Genomic DNA, 15,041 nt, shown 5'->3' on the forward strand with positions numbered 1-15,041 from the left:
GCTGCAGGTCTCGGCATCGTGACACAAAACTTGTGATATTTTCTTGTGACATGTATATAGCTACAGTTACATCTACGTTATTCAAAATTGCTATGCACAGGAGGATTTATTTGAAAAGGAGGAAATCATTTGAAAAGACATTACAGCTCTGCCAAAGAAAACAATTGAGGTAGATATGGAGATTATAAAAACACTCACCTTTAGGGTATGTTAACACAGTAAAATAAAAGCAAGCTATGTCTGTAATATTTAAAGTAATAACGAGCTTAAAGAGGTATTCCCCACAAAATCTTTTTTGCTTTAATAAATTGCCCACCCATAGCTTTCCTTCTTTCCAATAAACATGGATATGGATTCTGCACAGTTTTGCTGTTATCTAGGTGCACTCACTCACTCTGGTTGCATAAAATCATCAAACCTCAGTCCAACCCGACACCGCTCCCTGCTCCTGGCCCCCACCCTCCGTGTCGGCATTACGTCTCCTCCCTCTCTTCAATGGGCCGGGTTAGCGATTATAACACTGTCCACTGAAGAGAGGGATGACAGTCTCCTAAGTTATGCTGCACTGCCAGCACGAAAACCTGCCCCATCTGACAGCACCACTGCCCGCCCACACCAGTCCCCACCCGGGGCATACATACATTACCCTCCCGGTGATCGCCCACCCCCCAACTCCACTGTCAGCACTGTCCTGGCCCGCTCCTGTGTGCAGCCTGCCGTAACAGTCCCCCAGCCAATCGCATCCGTGCCCCCCCCAAACCCGCTCTCAGACCCGCTCCTGTTATCTGTGCCGCTTGCCCGCATCAGTCCCTCTCCCCCTGGGTATACTCTGTTGGCCAACAACCCCCCGACCCCGCTGTCCCAGCCCACTCCAGTATACCCAGGGGGAGAGTGAGAGGAACTGATGCGGGCGGGCGGGCAAGCGGCACAGATAACAGGAGCGCCGACGGGCCGGGACTGACAGCGGGTTTGGGGGGGGGCGGATGCGATCGGTTGGGAGACTGGTACGGCAGGCAGCACACGAGCGGACCAGGGCGGTGCTGACAGCGGGGTTGGGGGGCAGGAGAGATCACCAGGAGGGTACTGTATGTCCCGGGCGGGGGACTGGTGTGGGTGGGCGGCACGGATAACTTTCAGCCCCGTCCCGACCGACTCCCCTGATCCTGATATGCATCAGAAGCTCTGTGACCTGATATAGTGTGATAAGGATGGATAGCAGCTTGCTGGGACCTGTAGTTCTACAGAAGTTCTGTGACCTGATATATTGTGTAGAACTACAGGTCCCAGCAAGCTGCTATCCATTCACATCATAACATATCAGGTCACAGAGCTTCTGTAGAACTACAGGTCCCAGCAAGCAGCACTGCATGCTGGGAAATGTAGTTTTCTGGCCGGCTCCATCTTGGATATAGATGGCTTTAAGAAAAACTTTTTCTGGGGAACAGCAGCAGCTAGAAAGACAGAAGATGGCTCAAAATACTCAGGGGAACTTGGTGAGTAAGACCAGTTAGGTTTGGGGTCATTTAATTTTTTTAGCTCTTGGGGGAAATACCCCTTTAATTCTATGGGGGAATGATCAAGTCTATGAGGAATTGATCATCAGTGCAAACACAGTAGAAAAAAAATGACCGTAACTGAGTACTGGTAAGAAAATAAACTGAAAAAGTACATGATTTATTACTTGTTTTTGCAAAAAAAAATTTAGTTTGTTTGCCTGTTCTTTATTTTCCATGGTATTTTGCTATTATTTTACTTGTGTGTGAACATATACCTTTTGTAATTCTGCATTCTAAAGCTAACAGCAGTTAACGAGGTATTCCAGGCAAGGGGGATTTTTTGCTATATGGCCAGGAATGGGCTGTTTTAACATAATAAAGCAAACGTACTTCCTGGGCTCAAGCGACATAGCCGAAATCCTGCTGCTCCATCCCCTACTCCTCCAGATGCTGAAGCAGTTACGTTGCAGGCCCGCCCAGCCACTCAGCAGCTGCAGCAGAGTCCCGCCTCAGGACTTTAGTGGTGGTTGTTAGAACAGCCCATCACATATAGTAAAAAAAAATACCGCTTGCCCAAAATTACTATTTGTTACAGCATTCTTTAGAACACCAATTCAAGCTAGAATGTTTGCAGACTTATGGCATTGCAGTGGCATACAAGAGGAAGAAGATTTATCAGAACTAACAATGTACTTCTTAGCACCCAAGAAGTTTTAACACCCTATGAATGAAACCTGGAACATAATACAATGCACAAACACTGAAATGCTATACGAACGCTGTGTACGATAAAGTAAATACATGCATTGCCAAAGCACACAATTAATGACTTAGAAAAAAATACTTTACATACAAATAGATTGAAGATTAATATAAGGAAAAATATAAGGAATTTACAGTGGCACTAAGCCAATGACCGAAGATATGTGGCCAATAACGATAATATTTTAAACAGTCCCAAAGTAAACAGGATCACTTAGGCAGAGTGTACTTCATGGGATAACACACAGCAAAATGTAATTTGCTTTTCAGTTAAATCTGAGAAACCTTTAAAGGGTTTATAATAAATTTATTTATTTATAGTTTAATTTATAGTAAAATAGTTCAGTGTACAGTATTAGTAAGTGTACTCACTGTACATGTGGTTTTCCACCACAGGTGTTGCTAGTAGATATACCCTTCGCAAAAGCCTGTACTCCAAGTGTAAGTGGTGATGTAGTCATACTTACATTTTGCCACTAGATGTCACTAGTATGTATAGCTTATACCTAAGTGTTGCACAGCTGTAGTACTTAAGGGGTTATTGTTGTTTGTGACTTGTGCACCAATGAGAGCTCCTTCTTCTTCTCTACCTATCTCTTTTCTCCTTTCTGTTCTTGCACTCTCTTCTCACCCATTCACAGCAGTTATTACATATAATCTATTAGGAGATAGTCACATGGGGAGAGGAAGTGTTAGTGAGTCTTAGTCACGTTGTTGATCAGAGCAGACGCCAGCACGATCCCTACAGCAGCCAAGCTGGGCCCTGGCTTATGCGAGGTCCAGTGTAGTCTAGTGAACAGACATCCTCCTCTCTACTCCTCTGAACCTTCTCCACTTCTCCACCCGCAACCAAGTCAGCACAGCTATTTTGCTCTCAGTACAAGTCTTGTCAGTCAAGTCCAGAGTTTATTGTCAAGTCAGAAGTCTATTGTATACCTCTGTATCAAGTATTCCTGCAGTAAAGAAGAGTTTATCCAAACCCCTACACAGTAATACCTTCCTTGGGTCATCTCCCCTTTCTGTGAGTGATGGTACTGATAGTCCGGGTGGGTCACAACGCGACTCTGGACCATCGTGATAAGAGCCCAAAGGACCTCCTCACCGACCAAAAGGGGAAAGGGTATAGCCAGCCTCTCTAAAAAAAAAAGCAGGTGTCACCATACCTGTGTGCCAAACTGGCACTGGCGTCACGACAACTTAACATCTGTCTGAGCTATTTCCCGACCAACCACTACTGCAGTGGAGTCACACTTCACCATCTAGCAAGTGACTGGTTGAGCCTCACACCAGCGCTACACCACAAATATACTGACAGAAGCTCCCTGGGTACCTCATCAGACTCCCCTCCTCCAGGTTGTGCTGCCCTGCTCTGTGGTATGTCCATCCATAGGATGGCCAACATGCTAGAGCATGTGACCATGCCCTCCCCCTGTGTCCACCACTGAGCCTCTATATGTAAATGGCGGACTATAAAGTGGCCAACCCCTTTAAAGGATCTGCTGCTAAAGGTTTAATGCCAGATACTCTAGGACTCCTCATAACTCATTAGGTAACTGTTGTTTTGGTGCCACAAATGCAGCCTACACCATTTTAGACAACACGTTTTTCATAGTTTCAAATACATTACTTGCTTTGTATTCAATAATTACAATTAAAAACCTGAATGTGTGAACACACCCATAGGAATGTAGTGATTTAATGTGCAGCTCCATTACTCACTCATTGAAACAATAAGCTGCCTACAGTTTCTTTCCAGTGCAAGATTATAGCAGTTCAGACACTCACAATTGTATTAATTGTATCAAATATTTAATGCGATGGATAATAAAAGACGCACAATTACCTATGATATGCACTTGTTAACTCATGTCATGATAAATGTTGCTTGAATTACATGACACTATAAGGATGAATATATTCAATCCTTTGTATTTCCTAGCAGCAAATATTAAGGAATTGTCTTTATCTCTATTATGACAGATTTCCGGTTGTCCAGGCACACTACAAAATAATTATATAAATGACATTGACCTGATACATAGTTATTATCAGGAAGAATATATTAAAATTAGAGTTTATGAACTGTTTCAGAGGAACAGTGGTCGCTTTCGACACCCATGTACATGTGAATGAGGTCAATGAGGTGAAAGTTGATGGTGCACGCTGCTAGCCAGAGAATGCCAACACTGATGACTTAAATTGCTTGTCTACTACACCCTAAGAGAACTCTTTTGCACAAGAAAGAAGTTAATCCTTACTTGGACCATTTTGTCCATTACCAGCCAGGGCGCTGCCATCAGGAAATGTGAGGTTCCATATTTTCAAAGTGCCAGCCCCCCCCACACACACACACACACACAAACACCACCACCACCACCACCAAATTCTCCCATCCTTAGTAGTTTTTAGTGTCACCTTTTTTTTAACATAGTCATATAACTTGAAAGAAATTGTAAATAGTTATTTACTGAGTGGCAGCAGTAAGGGGTGACATGGCCCTCTAGTGGCAGCCACCACAAACACGGCCACCACATACAATGTATGCCTCCCGCTCAGCCCTCCACACTCCTGCCTGTGTCCTGGCCTGGCATCTTCCTCTGCACTGCACTTAATAAGGACCATGAGGTAACTACTAGAGGCTACAGTGCAGATGAAGATGCCAGGCCAAGGCACAGACAAGAGTAGTGTTTATTTACTGTCTAGCACCAAAGAAGTTAGCACAGCATCATCACTTAACTCTTTCTGGCTGTTAGTGTATTCCTCCTACTCAGAACATACTGGGCCATGGCCGTATGGCCCAGCTAAGGAGCAGAACATGCTCCAAATGCGCCACACCTTCTGCTTTTAAAGGAGATACCCATACACAGCAAGGACTCCTGTCATATTGCCAGGTGTTTCAGTTTTTATACAGTAAGCAATGATGCACTATACACCGCTGTTTACTGAATAGCCTATGGAGGTAAGTGGCAAAGCTATACCTTGCCACTTAGCTCCTTACACTCCATTGGCCAGCTGCCTTCTGCACCTGGACCTAGGAATGTAAGGCCGAATCCAGAAGTTTGTTCCTAGGTAGTGGAAAATTTGCTGACCCATTGCAGTTAATGGATAGCAAATCCACAGCAGATTTATTCTGCGTCTTCTCCTGCTGTACTGCACATGCATGGCGTGGTAAAGACATTGGTGCACCGCCGTGCAATGCCAGCCCCCGGTTGATGTCACAGGACAAGAGCAATTTCAATTACGCCCAGAGGGGCGTGATTACAGCGCTGAAACCTTCCCAGGATCATGACTAGATGACTACTTGGCAGAGATTAGTATACAGTACAGGACTTTATAAAAGTAAGATTGCGGATTAATCAAGTAGGGGACGCAGGGTAAAAAGGGAAGGTTTCGGAAGCAGGCTGGGTGATGTACCAGCACATTTCCTTAGTTTTAGGGCCGTTTTTGGTGTGATTGGTTCCCTTTAACCTTTGGCCCTGAGATATTTGGGCATCCAACTACTCCTGATGGCACACAAAGTTTGGAGCCTGTAGATGTAGAAGTGGCAGTCAATATAGTGGAAAATACCCCCCTGCAACAATTGCCAAAATATTATGTGAGATGGTATCTATCAATATGGGGACAGTTGGAAGTAGGAGGGACTGGCAAGGTGGATTGGGCTGCTGAAGGATTACCTTCTGCTCTGAGCAATGGTCTCAAACACAGGCCCTCAAGCGTGTCCAGCAGGACCTGCACTGGCTGTTGTGGATCTTCCTCCTACACTTCATGATGATGATAAACAAGGTGGCAGAGGCAACACACCTGGCCAGGTGATTGCAGCAGTCCCCCATCCACATGATTCCACCTCCTTACTGGGTTCAAGTTTGTGCATGTAGCCTGGGAGGTAGTCCCTCTTGACAGAGTGGGGAATCACAAAGTAACCACAGCCATGCTGGAGAACCTTGTGTAAAGCCGTATCCTCTATCTTTATCAAATTTCTGCATGACAGCTTGTCTTTGTTTAGGACATTTTTCTCCCAGGTTTTGCCATTACAGATGTCTTTGCACTGCCCACTCTTGCTCTTTCTTTTCCCTAAACAAGCTCCTATAGCTCAGAGTTGGCCGGAGAGAGTAGGTTCTGCCACAGGAGGGGGTGTCCTGTCTCTCTGACAGTGTTCTGGGCCTAAGCATGTCTCTCTTCCAAACTCCCTGTCTGTGTCAGCAACTAGGTCTAGAAATGAACCTCTGCCATTAAGGGTACTAGGAGGAGGTTCAGACACACCTATACTTTACGTTTATGGAACCTCTATTTTTCACACAATAGTTGTGCATCATTTTGACTATTCTTTGGTTGTATGTTTTGTGCAACTTAAAGCCTGTTTAGAAGTCTGCCTTTTTTTTAGCACCAACCTTATTTCTCCATTCTCCAATAGTAATGATTCCCGTTTGCGTCATGCATGTAACTCCTGGAGTAGTGGATCCACTGGACCGGCACCAGCGATGGCACAAACCTCACCAGGGAGCGGAGTCTAAGGGGCCGCTGGTTTTCACCAGAGCCCGCCGCAAAGCGGGATGGACTTGCTGCGGCAGACGACCCCCAGGTCGCTACCCCTGGCTTGGTTGCTGGTGACGGCAGGCGAGGCGTGGCAGGAGTAGGTACTGACAGTGGCGTGTAGGCGTACCGCAGGTGACAGGCTGAACACAGGAACAGCAGTGAGACGGGAAGCAGGAACCAGGGACTAGGAGTAGGGACTGGGTAGCGGGCAGGAAACAGGAACAAGGACTAGGGACCAGGTATCAGGAACAACAGGGAGCTGGGCAAAATGCTATGGGAAGCATGTAGAGGCTCCAACACCTGTGGTGGGGCAGGGCTGGAATAAATAGGGAGTGATTGGTGCAACTGGCCAATTAGGGGCGGACTGGCCCTTTAAACCTGAGACAGCCGGCGCGCGCGCGCCCTAGGAGGGGGGGACGCGCCCCCCGGCCGGCACCGACGGAGGCAGGAGCGGGACCAGGTAAGGCGCCCCCCGGGGCCGAACATGTAGCAGCACCGGGTCCCTGCACAGGGACCCCGGCAGCTGCATGAGATGGAGGGAGGTCGCGGCGGCGGCCCGGAGCACGGGACGCCGCCGCGGCCGTGACAGTACCCCCCCCTTTGGCCTCCCCCTCTTTCTAGCCTGCAGGAACCTCTTGATGAGATCTTGGTCCAGGATGTTAGCCTCGGGTTCCCAGGACCTCTCCTCAGGACCAAATCCTTTCCAGTCCACCAGGAAGAACCTTCTCCCTCTGACAGTCTTCATGGCCAGAATGTCTTTAACAGCGTAGACGTCGTCAGAGACGGCTTGAGGAGCAGAGAACGAAGACTTATCGGAGAACCGGTTGAGGACTACTGGTTTTAAGAGGGAAACATGGAAGGAGTTCGGAATCCGCATAGTGGGGGGTAGGCGGAGTTTGTAGGTGACAGGGTTGATGCGTCTTAGCACCTTCATGCGTTCAGAGGCTTTGAGTAATGACTGTCGAGTTTGTTCCCAGATCGATTGCAGGTCAAATAACAACTCCTCCACGGCTGGGACTTCGGAGGATGGAGAGAGAGGCAGAGGAGGACGAGGATGATGCCCGTAGACCACATAGAAAGGGGACTTGCCTGTGGAAGTCGAGTCCAGATGGTTATATGAGAATTCTGCCCATGGGAGTAGATCGGACCAGTTGTCTTGGCGGCTGGAAACAAAATGGCGTAGACAGTTACCCAGAATCTGATTGACTCTCTCCACTTGCCCGTTAGTCTGAGGATGATAGGCCGATGAGAAGTCCAGCTTCACTTGGAGTTGCGAGCAGAGGGCACGCCAAAACTTAGAGACAAATTGAGAGCCTCGGTCGGACACAATGTGAAGAGGAAGTCCATGCAGGCGGAAGATGTGTCGGAAGAACAACTGAGCCAGACGAGGAGCAGAGGGCAGACCAGGAAGGGCCACGAAGTGAGCCATTTTGGAGAAGCGGTCCGTCACCACCCAAATGACTGTATTGCCCGCAGATGGAGGTAGGTCTGTGATAAAATCCATCCCAATGTGGTGCCAGGGATGGTCCGGGACTGGCAAGGGCAATAGTAGGCCGGCAGGTCTTTGACGGGGAGACTTATTCCTGGCACAAACTGCACAGGAAGCCACAAAATCCTTGACATCCTGGAGGAGATTGGGCCACCAGTAGTGACGGGAGATCAATTGCCCGGTCTTTTGGGCTCCTGGATGCCCGGCTACCAAGGAGGAATGCCCCCACTTCAAGATGCGTTTACGGAGTGCGGGGCGCACATAAGTCTTCCCGGGAGGCAGTCTCTGCAGAGCAGAAGTGGCAACTGGTACTAGGCGGTCGGGAGGTATTATGTGACGAGGAGATTCCTCTTGCCCCATGACATCGGATGCTCGGGATAATGCATCGGCCTTTAGATTCTTCTCGGCTGGACGGAAGTGGATGGTATAGTTGAACCGAGAGAAGAAGAGAGACCACCGAGCCTGCCTGGGATTGAGGCGTTGAGCCGATTGGAGGTAGAGGAGGTTCTTGTGGTCCGTGTAGATGTTAACAGGGTGTTTAGCCCCCTCTAATAGATGACGCCACTCCTCCAGTGCCAACTTAATGGCCAGGAGTTCACGGTCCCCAATGGTATAGTTCCTCTCGGCAGGGGAGAAAGTCTTAGAAAAGAACCCGCAGGTTCTGGTCTTGCCTGATGTGTCCCTTTGCGAGAGAACGGCTCCTGCGCCCACAGAAGAAGCATCGACCTCGAGAGAAAACGGCCTGGAGACATCCGGGCGGACTAGAGCAGGAGCAGAGGCAAAGGCAGACTTGAGGCTATTGAAGGCTTGTTCGGCCTCTGGAGGCCAACGTCTGGGGTCCGCCTTCTTTTTAGTGAGAGCCACTATGGGTGCGACCAGGGTAGAGAAGTGAGGGATGAATTGCCGGTAATAGTTGGCGAAGCCAAGGAAACGTTGGATAGCTCTAAGTCCCACAGGGCGTGGCCATTGAAGGACAGCTGCGAGCTTGGCTGGATCCATTTGTAGGCCCTGATCGGAGACGATATAGCCAAGAAATGGAAGACTGCGCTGATGGAAAACACACTTCTCGAGCTTGGCGTATAGATGATTGGCCCGTAATCTTCGTAGGACCTGACGCACTTGTGCCACATGAGCCTGCTGGTCCGGGGAGAAGACCAAAATGTCGTCCAAATAGACAATGACGCAGACATAGAGGAGGTCTCGGAAGATATCGTTCACGAATTCCTGGAAGACCGCTGGGGCATTGCATAGGCCGAATGGCATGACCAGATATTCGTAGTGCCCATCTCTGGTGTTGAAAGCGGTCTTCCATTCGTCTCCTTTACGAATACGGACCAAGTTATACGCTCCCCTGAGATCCAGCTTGGAGAAGATCTTAGCTCCACGAAGACGGTCGAATAGTTCAGGAATAAGCGGAAGAGGATAGCGGTTCTTAACAGTCACCTTATTTAAGCCCCGATAGTCTATGCATGGGCGGAGGGAACCGTCCTTCTTCTGAACAAAGAAAAATCCGGCGCCAGCTGGAGACGTGGATTTACGGATGAAGCCCTTTTGTAAGTTCTCCTGGATGTAGGAGGACATGGCTTCAGTCTCGGGCACAGAGAGAGGGTATACTTGACCACGTGGAGGAGAAGCCCCTGGAAGAAGGTCTATGGGGCAATCATAGGCTCGATGAGGTGGTAGAGAGTCCGCCTCCTTGGCCGAGAAAACATCGACAAAGTCTTGGTAGTCCTCTGGTAGCCCGGATAGAGGCTTGACATAAGCAGGTGACCTTGTAGAGCACTTGGGTTGAGGAGATCTCAGACACCGGTTATGACAGTCCTGACCCCAGCTGAGAACCTCCCCAGTTCTCCAGTCCAGCTTAGGGGTATGGAATTGCAGCCAAGGAAGACCCAGCAGGAGGTTGGAAGAGGAATGGCGCAAGACATAGAAGGAGATCTTCTCCTGATGTAAGGCGCCCACCTGGAGGGCTAGGGGTGCCGTCTGGCTGTACACAGCTTCGGTAAGAATCTCCCCCATAACCGAAGAGATAGACCGGGGCTGGGCTAGCTGGATAACGGGTAGCCGCCATCTTTGGACCAACAAAGCAGAGATGAAACTGCCAGCAGAGCCAGAGTCGATGAGGGCAGTAGTCTGGAAAACTTGCCCTGAGGGTGTCTGGATGGAGACGGGCATAGTCAACCTTGGAGAGGTGGCATTCACACCTAGGGAGGCCTCTCCCACCGGACCTAGGTGCGAGCGTTTCCCGGACGCTGAGGGCGTTGGGGACATCTCTGCCGATAGTGATCCGCGCCACCGCAATAGAGGCAGAGATTTTGGTCCAGTCGACGGTTCCTCTCATCAGTTGTCAGGCGAGCACGTTCCACCTGCATAGGAACCTCTGGAGGCGACTGGAACATAGGAGCCACGGGATTCTGGAACACCGGTGCCAGCCGGGGATGGCGACAGGGCAGACTCAGACGCCGTCCTTGCCGGACCTCCTCCTCTCTCTCGGAGAACCTGGTGTAGACTCTGGTAGCCAGTAGGATAAGTTCGTTCAAGGAGGTAGGCAGGTCCCGGGCAGCGAGCACATCCTTCACTTGACTGGACAGGCCCTTTTTAAAGGTGGCAATCAGAGCGGCCTCAGTCCAGTCTAGTTCCGCAGCCAGGGTGCGGAACTGGATGGCGTAATCACCAACGGAGGAAGCACCTTGGGATAGATTGAGAAGAGCAGTCTCAGCCGAAGACGCACGGGCAGGTTCCTCAAAGACAGAGCGGAACTCGTCCAGGAAGATTCGGAAATTGGCAGCAACCGGATCATTACGGTCCCATAGTGGTGTGGCCCAGGCCAGAGCTCAACCTTCCAATAGGCTGATAATGAAAGCCACTTTAGAGCGCTCGGTGGCAAACTGACTGCTTAAAAGTTCGATATACATAGTGCACTGGGTCAGGAATCCTCTGCACAACTTGGGGTCACCTCCATATTTACTTGGGAGAGCCAGTCGTAGTTTTGAAGAGGTTGCCGGGGGTGATGACTGCTGAGCTGTGGTATGCTGCTGTACGGCTGCAGTCAGTTGTTGGATCAGCTGTGACTGTTGCTGGATCTGTTGAGCCTGTAGGGCGACCACTCGGGCTACCTCGCGGATATCAGGCACCTCGCCGGGATCCATGGTTGGAGCCTACTGTAACGCCTGGAGTAGTGGATCCACTGGACCGGCACCAGCGATGGCACAAACCTCACCAGGGAGCGGAGTCTAAGGGGCCGCTGGTTTTCACCAGAGCCCGCCGCAAAGCGGGATGGACTTGCTGCGGCAGACGACCCCCAGGTCGCTACCCCTGGCTTGGTTGCTGGTGACGGCAGGCGAGGTGTGGCAGGAGTAGGTACTGACAGTGGCGTGTAGGCGTACCGCAGGTGACAGGCTGAACACAGGAACAGCAGTGAGACGGGAAGCAGGAACCAGGGACTAGGAGTAGGGACTGGGTAGCGGGCAGGAAACAGGAACAAGGACTAGGGACCAGGTATCAGGAACAACAGGGAGCTGGGCCAAACGCTATGGGAAGCATGTAGAGGCTCCAACACCTGTGGTGGGGCAGGGCTGGAATAAATAGGGAGTGATTGGTGCAACTGGCCAATTAGGGGCGGACTGGCCCTTTAAACCTGAGACAGCCGGCGCGCGCGCGCCCTAGGAGGCGGGGACGCGCGCGCCGGCCGGCACAGACGGAGGCAGGAGCGGGACCAGGTAAGGCGCCCCCCGGGGCCGAACATGTAGCAGCGCCGGGTCCCTGCACAGGGACCCCGGCAGCTGCATGAGATGGAGGGAGGTCGCGGCGGCGGCCCGGAGCACAAGACGCCGCCGCGGCCGTGACAATGCACAATAACGTGAGTAGGCAAGTGGACTGGGAGAAGGGGTAGGAAGATTTCCCCAATAGCTAGATAGGTCAGTCCAGTAGGCAGACCGGTCCCCCAGTATGTGGTTTGTCCATTATATACCATAGGTGCCCCAGTATACATCTTTTCTTCAGTATATAGGTATCTCATTTGGTTGCTTTTCCTGTATATAGGTGCCTCAAAAGGTAGTTTTCCCATGTACATAGTACCCAGTAGCTGGTGATCCCCATAAAATAGACAGTTTCCCTGTGTAGGTTGCCTCTAGTAAGGCCCCGTTCACACAGAGCGAGAGCGGCGGAATTCCGCCAGCCTCCGTGTCATAATGACAATCTATGGGAGGCTCGCTCGCTGAATTGCTCAGCGTCTCCCCGCACTGAAGAATGAACGTGTTCATTCTTCAGCGCCGAGAGATCCAGCGCGCGAGCCTCCCATAGAGTTTCATTATGACACAGAGGCTGGCAGCATTATGCGGCGGACAATTCCGCAGCGGAATTCCACGGCTCTTGCTCTGTGTGAATGGGGCCTAACTAGTTTTGCACTGTAGATTGCCCCCAGTAGTTTGCTTCTGAAGGTAGCCTCAAGTAGGGATATTTCTCCTGTAAATACCCCAAGTAAGCACCGTCCTCCAGTATAAAGACCCCCAGTAGAAAGTGTAGCCCTTGTAGATAGTTGTGCATAGGTATCATTTTGACTAGTTTTGGGTTGTATTTTTAGTCCAGCTAAGCAGGGGTCTGCACTTTTCCAGCACCCTTTTTATCTTTCCCTAATCTATATTGCTGTATAGATAAAGATAACCCCAAGTAGGCAGTGTTACCCTGTATATATGCCGCAGTAGGAAGCGTCCCCTGGTATGTAGGCCCAGCGTAGTAAGTGTCCCCCTGTAGATAGCCCCCAGTAGGCAGAATTTCACAGTATATATATCCTGGTAGGTAGTTTTCACTTATGCCCCATCACCATTATTAAAAAAAAATCATTACTCCTGTCAGGACTGTGCGCTGGCGCTCCTCGGTTCAGGCTGTGCGCTGAGAAGACGCTGAGTTGGTGTTTCTGTGGGGTTCCAGAACCCTGTCTGAACACAGGTCTATTTTAGGTTTGCTCAGCCCTACCCGTCTTGCCTGTTATGCCTTGGCAGCTTCAGGGTTAACCTGCTGCTGTGCAGGTGAGCTGGTGAGCAATCAGCTGCTGCACTGAGTCCCTGATCCTCCATAAATAGTGTGTAAGCCCAGCAGACACTGACTATTAGTGTTCCTGCTAGGCTAGCTTGCTGTACTCTTACTTTTTGCTCGTTTTCTGACCCTTTGCTGGTTTTCTGACCATATTGCTGGACCCTTGTCTATCCGACTGCCTCTGTTTTTTGTACCTTTGTTGCCCGTGGTTACCGACCTGGACTGTTCACCACGTTTTATTGTGTTTGTATGTGTTTTGTGTTCCACTTACACCAGTGCAGGCACCGTCTTCGTGGTTGTCTGCAGCCGTCTAGGGACAGGGTGGGAACAGAGGGTGGGAACAGCCAGGGGTCACTGTCTGACTGCCCTTGCCATACCTGGTGCTAACAACTCCCTTCTTCTAGGCTGCAGGTAGTGTTTTGCCAGCAATCAGTAAAGGCCGGGGCTATCACACACAAATAAAATTACTGATGTCTTAGGCATGTGTGTATCCTGGAGATAAAAATGCTCCCGGCCTCTTAATGGCTGCAGACAAGAAGTTGCCTAGGGCCCAGAAGACAAGCAGCACCACTTTTAACTGTAAGATGAGTGATTACAGGTAAAGGCACCACTCACTAACCCAGTCCACTGCATTATTAATCTATAAGGGTGTTTTGATGATGCCCATACAGTTGAAAGGGGCTCAAAGGGTATGAAGTCCCAATTAAGAAGGTTTAGCAGGTTAATCAGAATCACCAGCAGCACTTATTAAAATATATCTACACTATTGATTTCATCACAGGTTAGACAGGTCAAACAGCATTCAATAACCAATATCCATCTTATTAATTATATTGATCCCTTAATGTTATGTCTAATCTGATTTTTATTAAAATAAAAAAGCAGCATCATAATTCACATAACATGAAAGCAATATTTCTGGAATGAATCAACAGATGTGTAGGTACGCAGACCCAGTCACTGAACATCCAACAGTGAAAGTAAACAATATAGCAACAAGTATGATAACCAGTCATGGAGCAGCTAATCAGGACAATGGTTTGTAATGGTGCATTTACACAGAGATTTATCTGACAGATTTTGTAAGCCAAAGCCAGGAACAGACTATAAACAGGGAACAGGTCATAAAGGAAAGACTGAGATTTCTCCTCTTTTCAAATCAATTCCTGGCTTTGGCTTAAAATATCTGTCAGATAAATCTGTGACCCTATTCCCTCACACCTCCTCCAGTCCCTCTCTCCTACTGTCACTACTCACCTCACAAAACCTCAATTCAACCTCTACCTCTCCACTGGTATCTTTCCCTCCTCATTGAAACACTCTATTATAACCCCACTACTGAAAAACCCTTCTCTAGACCCATCCTGTGCAGCCAACTATTGACCTGTTTCTAATCTCCCCTTCATCTCCAAACTCCTGGAACGTCTGGTCTATTCTCACCTAATCCGCTATCTCTCTGATAACTCACTTCTTGACCCTCTACAGTCTGGCTTCTGATCCCTTCACTTCACTGAAACTGCTGTCACCAAGGTGTCAAACGATCTCCTGAAGGCCAAATCATAAGGAAACTACTGTACTCCTTGCTGTCCCTTCCTTACTATCGAATCTGCTAAAACTCTCACTGTCGCTCTCATCCATTCCCGTCTTGACTACTGCAATTTCTTACTAATCGGCCTTCCTTCCTTTAAACTCTCCCCTCTCCAGTCCATTCTTAATGCACCAGTCAG

This window comes from Dendropsophus ebraccatus, chromosome 8 (assembly GCF_027789765.1).
Source record: "Dendropsophus ebraccatus isolate aDenEbr1 chromosome 8, aDenEbr1.pat, whole genome shotgun sequence".
NCBI classification, from domain to species: domain Eukaryota; kingdom Metazoa; phylum Chordata; class Amphibia; order Anura; family Hylidae; genus Dendropsophus; species Dendropsophus ebraccatus.